This window comes from Nycticebus coucang, chromosome 2, assembly GCF_027406575.1.
Source record: "Nycticebus coucang isolate mNycCou1 chromosome 2, mNycCou1.pri, whole genome shotgun sequence".
Taxonomy (NCBI): Eukaryota; Metazoa; Chordata; class Mammalia; order Primates; family Lorisidae; genus Nycticebus; species Nycticebus coucang.
In genome coordinates, this window is record NC_069781.1 from 23,108,725 (window position 1) to 23,119,678 (window position 10,954).

Below are 10,954 nucleotides of genomic sequence, written 5' to 3' on the forward strand. Positions count from 1 at the left end.
GGGACCCAAAGCTCCACTTTCCTTTTTTAAGAAAGGAAAGAGGCACTTACAGTTTCCCTAATTTCTCTTTCACAGTGGCCATCTGCCAGGACTAAATCTTGTTTCATTCAGTTTGGTTTATAGCTCATCTCATTGCAAAGGTATTTTGAAGCAACCGAACAGAGGGGCGGGTGGGAGAAGAAATCAGACTAATGTGTGAATGAGTGTTAAATACTAAGGCAAGCTGGGGAACATCAGCTAACACTGTTGTTATAATGAGTTGCCTAGTAGCCAAATTAGTGAGGAAAATCCATCCATTACCAGGCTTACATTGTCCATATGGGAAAAAAATGTATCTGTTGATCAGGAGAAAAACAGTTTTTTCCCAAACATGATGTGAAAAATAAACTTTTATTGTTTAAGACACTGAGATTCTGGGGCGTTGCCCATTTACAGCAAAAGTAAAAACACGAACTCTGCATGTAGCCTTCTCGGGAGTGGGCAGAGGACTGAACTTGCAGCAGTTTCCTTCTGAGACAAGGACATTTATTTGCATGAAGTGCAAATAATTAGTAATATTATAAGTGCAATTATTATTATAACTGCAATTAATTAGTAATTAACTAACGTTAATTACCCTGACCATTCCCACCCCTCCACCTCTCTCCAACCTCCCACTGACACTCTGTGTATGTTGAATGAAGGAGTGAGCACCAATTCCACCCTGAGGTTTCTGATCCCCTAAACCAGAAAATAAAAGCTTTGGACATGTTGACATTGTAGACTGAATAATTATTTGTTGTGAGGAGGCTGTCCTGTGCATTGCAGGATGCTTTGCAGCGTCCCTGGCCTCTGCACATTAGGTGTTGATGACACCACAACCTCCAGTTGGGACAATCAAAAATGCCCCAGCTAATGCCAAATGCCCCTGAGGTCTTCAGAATCCTCAGTTGAGAATCACTGCCCTTTACCTATAATCTATAAGGATGTTTCATATATATCCCTCTCTCCCAGTAACCTCCTCCCCCACCACACACACCACACATCTACGATACAAAGGTGGAACAGGGACAGGAGAGCCACGATGAACACACCTGCTAGAAAGAATGGGACACACACAGGAGCCACAGATTCAGTGTAGTTTCAAAATGCTACTGGATAAAGATGGTGAAAGGTAGGTCAGCCTTGACTGGGTAAAGACAGCTCAGCCTCAGGCGGCACCTGTGGCTCAGTGAGTAGGGTACCAACCCCATATACCGAGGGTACAGGTTCAAACCCAGCCCCGGCCAAACTGCAACAAAATAAAATAGCCGGGTGTTGTGGAGGGCACCTGTAGTCCCAGCTACTTGGGAGGCTGAGGCAAGAGAATCACCTAAGCCCCAGAGCTGGAAGTTGCTGTGAGCTGTGATGCCACAGCACTCTACTGAGGGCGACAAAGTGAGACTCTGTCTCTCAAAAAAAAAAGATAGCTCAGCCTTGTCTATTATTCTTATGACTCCTTTGGGAGTCAGAGGTCTCACTCCCATGATATTCCTTGAACATGTATGAAGTGAGAATTGGAGGCTGCATAGTTTTCTTAATCCACTTCCTATTCCCTTGGGTTGGCATCCCAAGGATTATTTTAAATCTCCAATTTGTCTAGGCCAGACTCATAGTTTCTTTGGCTTTGCATTTCACTCAATAACTTAATAGGCCTCTGATTTATTTGCCAGCGACTACAGGCCATGTTCTCATTAAAAGATAGTTCTCACATTGGCCTTTTCCCTTACTTTTTCATCACCATGTCTCTCTCTCTCACTCTCTCTCTCGTTACCTAATAGCAGGTACCTAAGAATATATGGAAAATCAATAAGGCCAAACTTCTTATATGATCATTGCCCTGAGTCTTTTTTCCAGGTTACAGATTTTACTTGGGCTTTGCAACTAAGATGGTTTTTAAACCTTTTCTCCTATTGTATGTTATCTAGAAGTCTGCTGTTTCAGCTCAAGGCCCTATATTTCTGGACTCTCTATTCTTCTCAATTTCTGCTTGCAACTCTTCTAACAATTTCTTGAGCTCATGTAACACTCATAATGCCTTTCTAAATGTAATCATGTTACCATCATTCTATTTTCCTGGAATAATGAGTTCAGAGGTGACACAGGTACTTGTCACAGGTGACAATTTTCCAGATACTTTTCCCTGCCCAACTTGACCTGCAATCTTCTGATCTCCATTTCAGTTTCCCATCACCAATCACTTAGTCACTAAGCTAACATCACATATTTTATGTTTCTGTTAGGAAGCAACTCATTCCTGATATCCATTTCTCCATTAGACTAATTGACAGGCTGCTAAAACAGACAAATCCTAACAATTTCAGCACATTGACACAATGAATTTTCTCACTCATTCAAAATCCAATGAAAGTAGGCAAGCCCTTTTCCATCTTGGGGCTACAGAAAGAATGAATTGTTTCCAAATCCCAACCAATAAAAAATGAGATTGCTTAAAAGGACTTAAGAATAAAGAATAAAGTAAAGAGATCAGATCAGAGGCTGCATCCTGCCCCTATATGATCTCAGCAAACTCAGTAGGTACGTATCATACTTGGGGTAGTTCTAAAAGGGAGGAGGACTTTTCATGGGTATAATCACCTAGTGTCCCAAAAGCATCGCCTCCATGCATGTTTCTTGTTCAATTCTCGCTCCCAAGTGTCAGGAGAAACATCAATAAACCTGAAAGCCTCTGTCAATAGGGGAATATCTTCAGTAGAAAGCTGGAAATTACTACTGTAGTAGACTATTATTGTTCACAAATATTTGCTGTCCTTCCCTGACTGTAAATTTCTTTTCCCTACTTCATTGTCATGGACTCAGTCCAATGCAACATGAATGAAGGTGACATGTGTCACTTCTGGTAGAAACTATCAGAAATAGAGTATGGAGACTCTTTTTCTGCACCCACCATGATCCACAATGATAGTTAGCATCTAATTGATTGGCCTGGGTCCTGGAGTGAATATGAGTTGGGGCAGAGTTGTTCTGGCCCACAATGAGTGTATAGTATGAACAACAAATAAACCTTTGTTTCTGGGAGCATATGCGATCTTGGGATCATTTGCTACTACAGCAAAACCCAGCCTGTCCTGATGGATAGAACCATGCAGGAATTGCAGAAGATTGTCCTGAAGAAGAACATAGTGGGAACAAGATCCTGTCATTGACAAACCAGAAGAGACGAGAGGGAAAGCAACACTAGATCTGCTCCTGTGTTGCTCCCAGAATGTTAAAGTCACAGAGGGGCAGCTCAGCCTATGGAAAGACGTTCTGAGAATGAGGACTGATCAGAGGTGGAAGCAGAGATCTGGGATGGGCGATGGGAATAGCAGCTGGCCCTATGGCCACTTCCAGTGCTAATGTGCTGTGATTACATGGAAGGTCTACATTAAATGTGGCCTCTAACCAGCAGTGTCCACCTGTCAATGAGAAATGTTTGTGCCTTCCCTTCAAAAAAATAAAATGAATTTGTTGAGGTCTAATTTCAAATGCTTTAGTATTAAAAGGTAGAGCCTTTGAAATGTAGTTAGGTCTTCAAGATGAATGGGATTAGTGTTCTTTGCTCAGTAAAAGAGAAGGGAAAGACTGGCTTATCTCTTCCTCTATATGAGCATTCAGCAAGAATGCTCCCCAGAAAACTCACCAGACACTGAATTTGCTCGTACCTTGATCTTGGACTTCACAGCCTCCAGAAGCATAAATAACAAACTTTTGTTGTTTATAAGGTATTTTTGCTATAGCAGCCAGAATGGGCTATGGCTGAGATAAAAGGACAGAAACTTAGGTCCATCCAGTACTTCAGCCCATTCTGCCAGGGAGGCCCAAAGGCCCAGCATGCTGTCCTCCTCAGGAAGTCCAACTGTGTTTCCTCCATTAAACACAGATATACTTTGGGTGTTTCTGTCATTGTTCCCCTTCCTCTGTTCATTTCTGTCCTCATCTCTCTGTCTCTGGTTTGCTCTGTCCTGGTTTCCATATTTGCCCCTGGATCTCTGGCTTGTGGCTTGTTGTCTCTCTCTGTGTTGCTGTGTCATTGGATTTGGATTTCTTTTGTCTTTGGGTTTTTCTGCCTTCACCTTGGTCTATCTCTGTTTCCATACATTTTCCCACTTCTTTCTCCATTGTCCCTCTCTCCATCACATTGCCTCCATCAATATATTGCTCAGAAATATTTTGTTTAAAAATGCTGCCTCCTAAGAATAATGTCTTCCACTTCTATCCAGGTTAATACAAAGGATGTAAAGTCTCCATTTTTTTTAATAGCTGAATAGTATTCCATGGTATACATAAGATCTTTACCTCATTGCCAAAAAAAAAAAAAAAAAATGCTGCCTCCTGCCCTAGGAAACTGGTCCTTGGGTTTCTCCCTTATCATAGCTGCTACTAAAACTATTTACTTATCCAACTATATCTTCAGTTTCTGGAGGGACAAACCAGTCTGTCAGTTCTCTTTCCAACTTTTCCTTTTGTTACTCACATTCTTTTCATCCCTATAGTAGTGCTCCTGCCCCAACCAGGCATTACTCATCTCCAGCCCCAAAAGGCCATGCTCAGCCTCTCCCCTTGAAATCCTGAAATTGTTATCTCTGGCCCTGATTCCAGGACAGCATTTTTCTTTCCATAGAGCATGAGCTCTGTGTCCAGTTCCAGAAACATTCCCCAAAAAGGCCAAGTCAAGGGTGTGGCCACCATGAACTTTCTTGCCTATGAAGAAACAGAATGTCCCTAAGTACAGATGACCAAATAGGGTCCTTTATCCTCCCAGCCTTCTGCTGAAGCCTCATCTCCTGCTCCCTACCCACCAACTCTCTCCTGGATGTGTTGAAGGGTTTCCCTTCACATCCTGGCTCCCACCCTGACCCCATAGAGGAAAACAGAGAACAGCCCCAGGAACTTGGCACCTGGTTTCAACATCAGCACCAGCCCTTCTACTGGCATTGTCCTTATGGGACTGTTTCCTACTCCCCAAATTTGGAGTTGATAGTGCCTATTTGTGAAGGTTGAGAGAAAATCAAGAAAGGTTATGAACAGAAAGCTCCAGATGCAGAGGAAGAATAAAGATGAAAATGCTGAAACATTTATCCCCATTCCACTTCTGCATAACCCTAACCCCATGCCCCGCCCATCTTCTGGGCTGACCTGAAGCTTGTACACACAGGAATGGCCCTACTGATGATTTACAGCCAGTCTACCTAGTGGAGTCAGCAGACTCAGTTCTCATTGTTATTTACTTTGAATATCCCCACACCACCACCGCCACCACCAAACTCCCTCATCTCCATCCTCATCCTCCTCCCCCATCTCCATCCATGACATCCAAGCCCATCTAAGATATCATATGCCACTCTTTAAACTCCCCTTGGATGCCTCCCAACTGGTAATAATCTGTGCCCACTTTGAGGTCCCACTCACGAGGCACTGACCACAAGGTATAATACATGGTGTCCCCTCAAACATTTATTTTGCATCTACAATGCCCTGAACTTCGGAGACTTGACAATGACAAAGACAGAGTCTCTACCCTTGAGATGCTCACAGACTAGTAGGAGGGAATGCTGGATAAATAAATCATGACAATGCAGTGTAATTAAAACTTCAGTCATTGAGGTGTGGGCTGGACACACTCAGAAGAGGGAGATCTGAAGTTGCCCAGGGCTGCCACCATGAATGCAACATATGGCTTAGCCTTCTGCTGCTTAACAGCAAGGCCTGCTCAACTCAACTCAAGCCACTACTGTCGTCCTGAGAAGCAGGGCTACAATCACAAAGTGATAATGACCTCCAACTTTAGGACTGGGTTGTCTGTGTATCTCTAGGTTCTGATAGAGTCTGGGCCACTGACTAGATACCCCAAGAAAGAGAGAAGGCCCTCACCCAAAGCCAGGCCTCATAACTTGGCAGCATTATTGATTAAAACTGAGTGATAGTGTCAAGCTAGAAAAGAGAGAGCGTCAGTGAGATTGGCCAAGACCCTTTGGACTTCTCTTTGCTAGGTAAGAATGTGCAGATGCTTGGCCACTACCTGGTGCATCTCTCCAGCTCTGTGCTACCCCCTCTTCCTTTCTGAAACTCTGCCAGTCCACTGTCCACACGGGCACTCTTTTCTCAGCCAGAGCTTGTCACCTATCCAGAGGCAGATCTTCTCCTACAGTCCAGCTTGAAGCAAATGGCCAACAGATGCAAATTCCTAACCCTAGGCTCTTTTAAGGAAATGTGTATTAACTTTCACAATGGGACCAGGTTCAGCAAGATGTCATGTCTCTGGCAACATCAGCTGCCTGGTCCAGAGCCAAGAACTCAGAAAAAAGTAAAAAATATTCCTTTGGGGGCGGCGCCTGTGGCTCAGTGAGTAGGGCACTGGCCCCATATGCCGAGGGTGGTGGGTTCGGACCCAGCCCCGGCCAAACTGCAACAGAAAAATAGCCGGGCGTTGTGGCGGGCGCCTGTAGTCCCAGCTGCTTGGGAGGCTGAGGCAAGAGAATCGCGTAAGCCCAAGAGTTAGAGGTTGCTGTGAGCCGTGTGACGCCACAGCACTCTACCCCAGGGCGGTACCGTGAGACTCTGTCTCTACAAAAAAAAATATATATATATATATTCCTTTGGGAAGCCAAAATAGATACCCTGGAATCTGTGTACTAACATTCATCCACATGGTTTACAGAAAGTCTGATAGGATAGGACCACATATAGCACCCATTGACTTCCTAGTTCCTTTCTACTTTTAGAATCTCAGATACACAGAGTTGGAATCACCATAACCACTGGATCATGTCCCACTGTCATCGAGGTTCATGCTTGAGCTGCCTTTTATTTAGTCAGTTAATTAATGAATTACAGTGGTATAAGTGCCTATTAACTCATCACATAAATGAAAGCCAAGATACTGAGAGGTAACATACAATATCATACAAAATCCCTCTCTAATGTACCTTCTAACTTCCCCCGCTCAGAGCATCCATCCTCCTGAGTCCAATATTCATCATCATTTTGTCTCTTTTTCAACTAGCTGTTTGTGAACTTGTATGTATCCACTTATAGGCACACACACATACATCAGTTTCAACTTTATGTGAGCTTTGTGATATATAGTCTTTGGGAACTTACTTCTTTACTTAATATTAGCATGTTAAGATTTCATCCACATCGAGGTGTTGCTATTGCTCTTTCATTTGGGCTGTACAATGCCCCATTGTGTGGTTCACCACAATTTATTCACTGGCTTCTCTGGTGACAGGTACTTGGTGTGCATCCAAGTTTGTACTACTGTGATGACTGCTACAGTGAAGATCCTTGTTCCTTGTACCTATCTCCTGTTCAACACATGTAAGGGTTTCTCATGGATACATGTACATGCCTATGAGTGGAAGAGTTGGCTCTCATCCTCTTGAGAATTTTGATCTATCTAAAGAGAAGCTAGATTTAAGCAAAGCGGGAAGAAAGACAGTGATTAAGGAGAAAGAAAAAGAAGAAAAATTCTAAAAGCCTAATTTTTAGGACATATTCAGCATAGGAACAACATTGCTCTTTGTGGTTCATGGAACTCAATGTCTTCCTTTTCTTTTTTCTTTTCTAGTTTTCAAAAGTAAAATATGTGACTTTTATAACCCTAAAAAAAACCCTAAAATGTTTTTAAAAGTTTAAACTGCATTTTAAAAAGATTTAGTTGACCTTTTTCTGCTGTCCTTTAGATGGGTGTGGGTCAAGCCACAGAAAAATTCTCTTTGACCAAATTTCCCAAGAAAACCAGGAAGGGCAGGCCCTGCATCCATCAGTGCCCGTCCAGGGAAGTAGAGCTGTGCCCCGGATTAGCACTCTTGCAGAGACATGCTTAGATATCAAGAAGTATTTACTTAAAAATGATCTTTTTTCTTAAGATTTTCTCAGTCAAGAAGCAACCAGAAAAATATCTGCTGACCTATCCCAGCTGCTCATGCTGACCTCTCTCTGCGTATCTTAGAGAAATTGCTATGGTACACTCTGAGATAAGGGTTACTCAGCAAACAAGGATGTAAGCAAGGATGTGGAGTGATAGATAAGCTGTGAGCAAAGAGAAGACACAGAAACTTGAAGATATTAATTCCAGAAGTATCCTTAGCAATCACCAAGTTCAATTCCCAGGCCCCATTTCACAGACGGAGAGAATAAGACCTGAAAAGAAGAAATGATTTAGAGTCATTCTGTCTCAGTAGGATCAAAAGCTATAAAATACAACTCCAATCCCCTCTTCAATTATTGAATTTATTCTAAAATATCCCCCGTTAGTGATTGTTCGAGTCCTATGTTTAACCTTGAAACAGAGAGCAGCATGATTTATAAAGTATTAAAATGAAGCTGAAATTTCCCTCTCAGTAACTCCCACTTACTGGCCCAGTTCAGCCCCCCGCCTCCCTGATGCCACATAGAATGGTAACAATAACAACCACCACCACCATGATAATACAAGTCCATAATCTAAAACCCAAAAAGCTCTAAAAACTGAATGCTTTTATAACTCATTTGGCAGCAAAGGCATGTGTTTGTTGTTTGGAATCCTCATCTACCACATTCAGTATAAGCAGATTGTTGGGCTACAGAAATATTTCCAGTTTGTATATTAAAATAGTGGCTCATTGTTTGTGATAAAAGTTGCAAACATCTTTTCCCACTTCCTCATTTGGAAGTGTGGTTGTAGTTTTTTGGGAGTCATACGAAAATTTTCTTTGTTTTTGGTTTTCCTTTAATGTAGTTGAATTTATCAGTCTTTTAAAATTGCTTCTGGATTTTGTGTCATTATGAGATTGATGATTTCTTGAGTTTCTTTTTAGGTCATCTGAGAACCATTTCATAGGTTATTACTGTAAGTCAAAGGTGAACAGATGTTGGCAACTTCAGATGGTTCAACCTAATGCTTTTCTAAAACATGGCCCCAGGGATTGTAGGTACAGGACTGAGGGACCCTTATGGAGCACCTCCACTTTGAGCACGACTCTCAAATTACCACCTCCATACAAGCTCTCCTTGGGAGTCCACACTTCCCATGCAACTGCCCCAGATTCTGCCTGGTCATCTAAAAGTCCCTTTAAGTGGCACTAGTCTCAATCCAATATTTCAAACTTCCACCACAAGCTTTCCTATCTCCATTAAAGACATCTTTAGCTACCCTGTGTTCAAACCTCAAACTTGGACTTTTCTCTTCCCTTTTTCTCTCACTCCACATCCATCTTGGTAAGAAATTATGTCTTGTATATTTCAAAATATATCCAGAACCCACTATTTCTGTGAACCTCACTGCCACTATCCTAACCAAGCCACCATCACAGCTTGTTTGGATGTCTGCACAGGTGTCCAAACTGGCCTCCTTTCAGGCTACTCTCAACATAGCAACCAGGATGACCCTTTAAAAGTGAGACCAGAACCTGCCACCCCTCCGTGCCACATTTTCCAAAGACCCCACTTGCCAAAGAAGCAGCTGTGTCCTTCCTAGTTCCAAGAGGTCCTACATGGTAAGCCTCCTCTGTCACTGCTGCCCTCACAGCTCCTGCCCTGCTCGGTACCCACTGTCCCAGCTGACCTGGCCATACATGCCACGCACACCTTCTTCGAGGCCAGCTCTCTCCCTCAGACACCCATGTGGCCTCAGGTCATCACACAAATGTCTCCTCTCAGGCCTCTCACCCTATTTATTGCAATGAAGATAATGGCCTAGCTCCTTTATCTGTGTTTTTTTCTTGAACAACTTACCACCGTCAAATATACTATAATTTATTGTATTCACTAGCCATCTCTCCTACTAGAATAGAATAAAAGCTTCATGAAAGCAGCTATTTTTGTCTGTTCTCTTCGATGTTTTATCCTCAGTACCTAGAACATGATCTTGCACGCAGTAGGCACTCAAGTGCAGTGACTTATCACTTATCTGTAAGTGGTTTTACCTTTTGCTGTTGAATCCACTGAGAATCAAGAAGGAAGCAAGAAGAACTTCGCTAAGTGTAGAATATAAATGTCTTAACACAATAACTAAGAAAATGCAGTGAAGGCTATGTTAACCAGTTTCATGAAAGTATTCTAAATTGTATATAAAACCAGCACATTGTACTCTATAATTGCATTAATGTACACAGGATGATTTGATAAAAAAAAAAAAAGAAAGAAAGAAGAACTTTGTAGCAGCCAAAAATAGATGCCTGTATCAGCAAAGAAGAAAAATAGATGGCAGATATGTACGTGAAAATATGTTCAACATTATTAGCCATTAGGGAAATGTAAATTAAGACCACAGTGAGATATTGCTATACACCTATCAGAATGACTATCCAAAAAAAATGGTAATAACATCAAATGCTGGAGAGAGAATGCAAGAAGGATGTTGGATCTTTCACACATTTGCTGGTAAGAAGTAAAATGATACAACCATTCAGGAAAACAGAACAACAGTTACCTACAAAATTAAACCTATGTTTACCATATGTTCCAACAATTTCAGTCATGGACATTTATACCAGAAAAATAAAAGCACGTTCACACAAAAACCTGAGCATGAATATTCACAACAGCCTTTATTCATAATATCTCAACACTGGAAATAAACCAAATGTCCTTCAGTAAGTGAAGAGTCAAACTGTGGTTCATTCATATCATGGAATGCTACTCAGTCAAATGAAAGATGAAGTTACAATAGCAAAGCTTTAGGTTAGTCTCGAATAAGTTTCACAATGTGTTAAACCAAAAATTAGTAACCATGGAACCTGAGAATCGTTCTTTGCTAGAGTTCTTTGCAAATGTGTCAGATGTCCTCCCCTATGGGACAGTTCATATGTTAGGAGCAACAGCCATGGAAAAAAGATGTAACTTGGTACCTTCCCTCCCAGATCTGATGGTCTTGTGGGGAGAAAGAAAAATAGCCAAACACAGACAAGCTTAAAGTGTTCAATGACAGGGAAGTGTGGGAAGCCATATG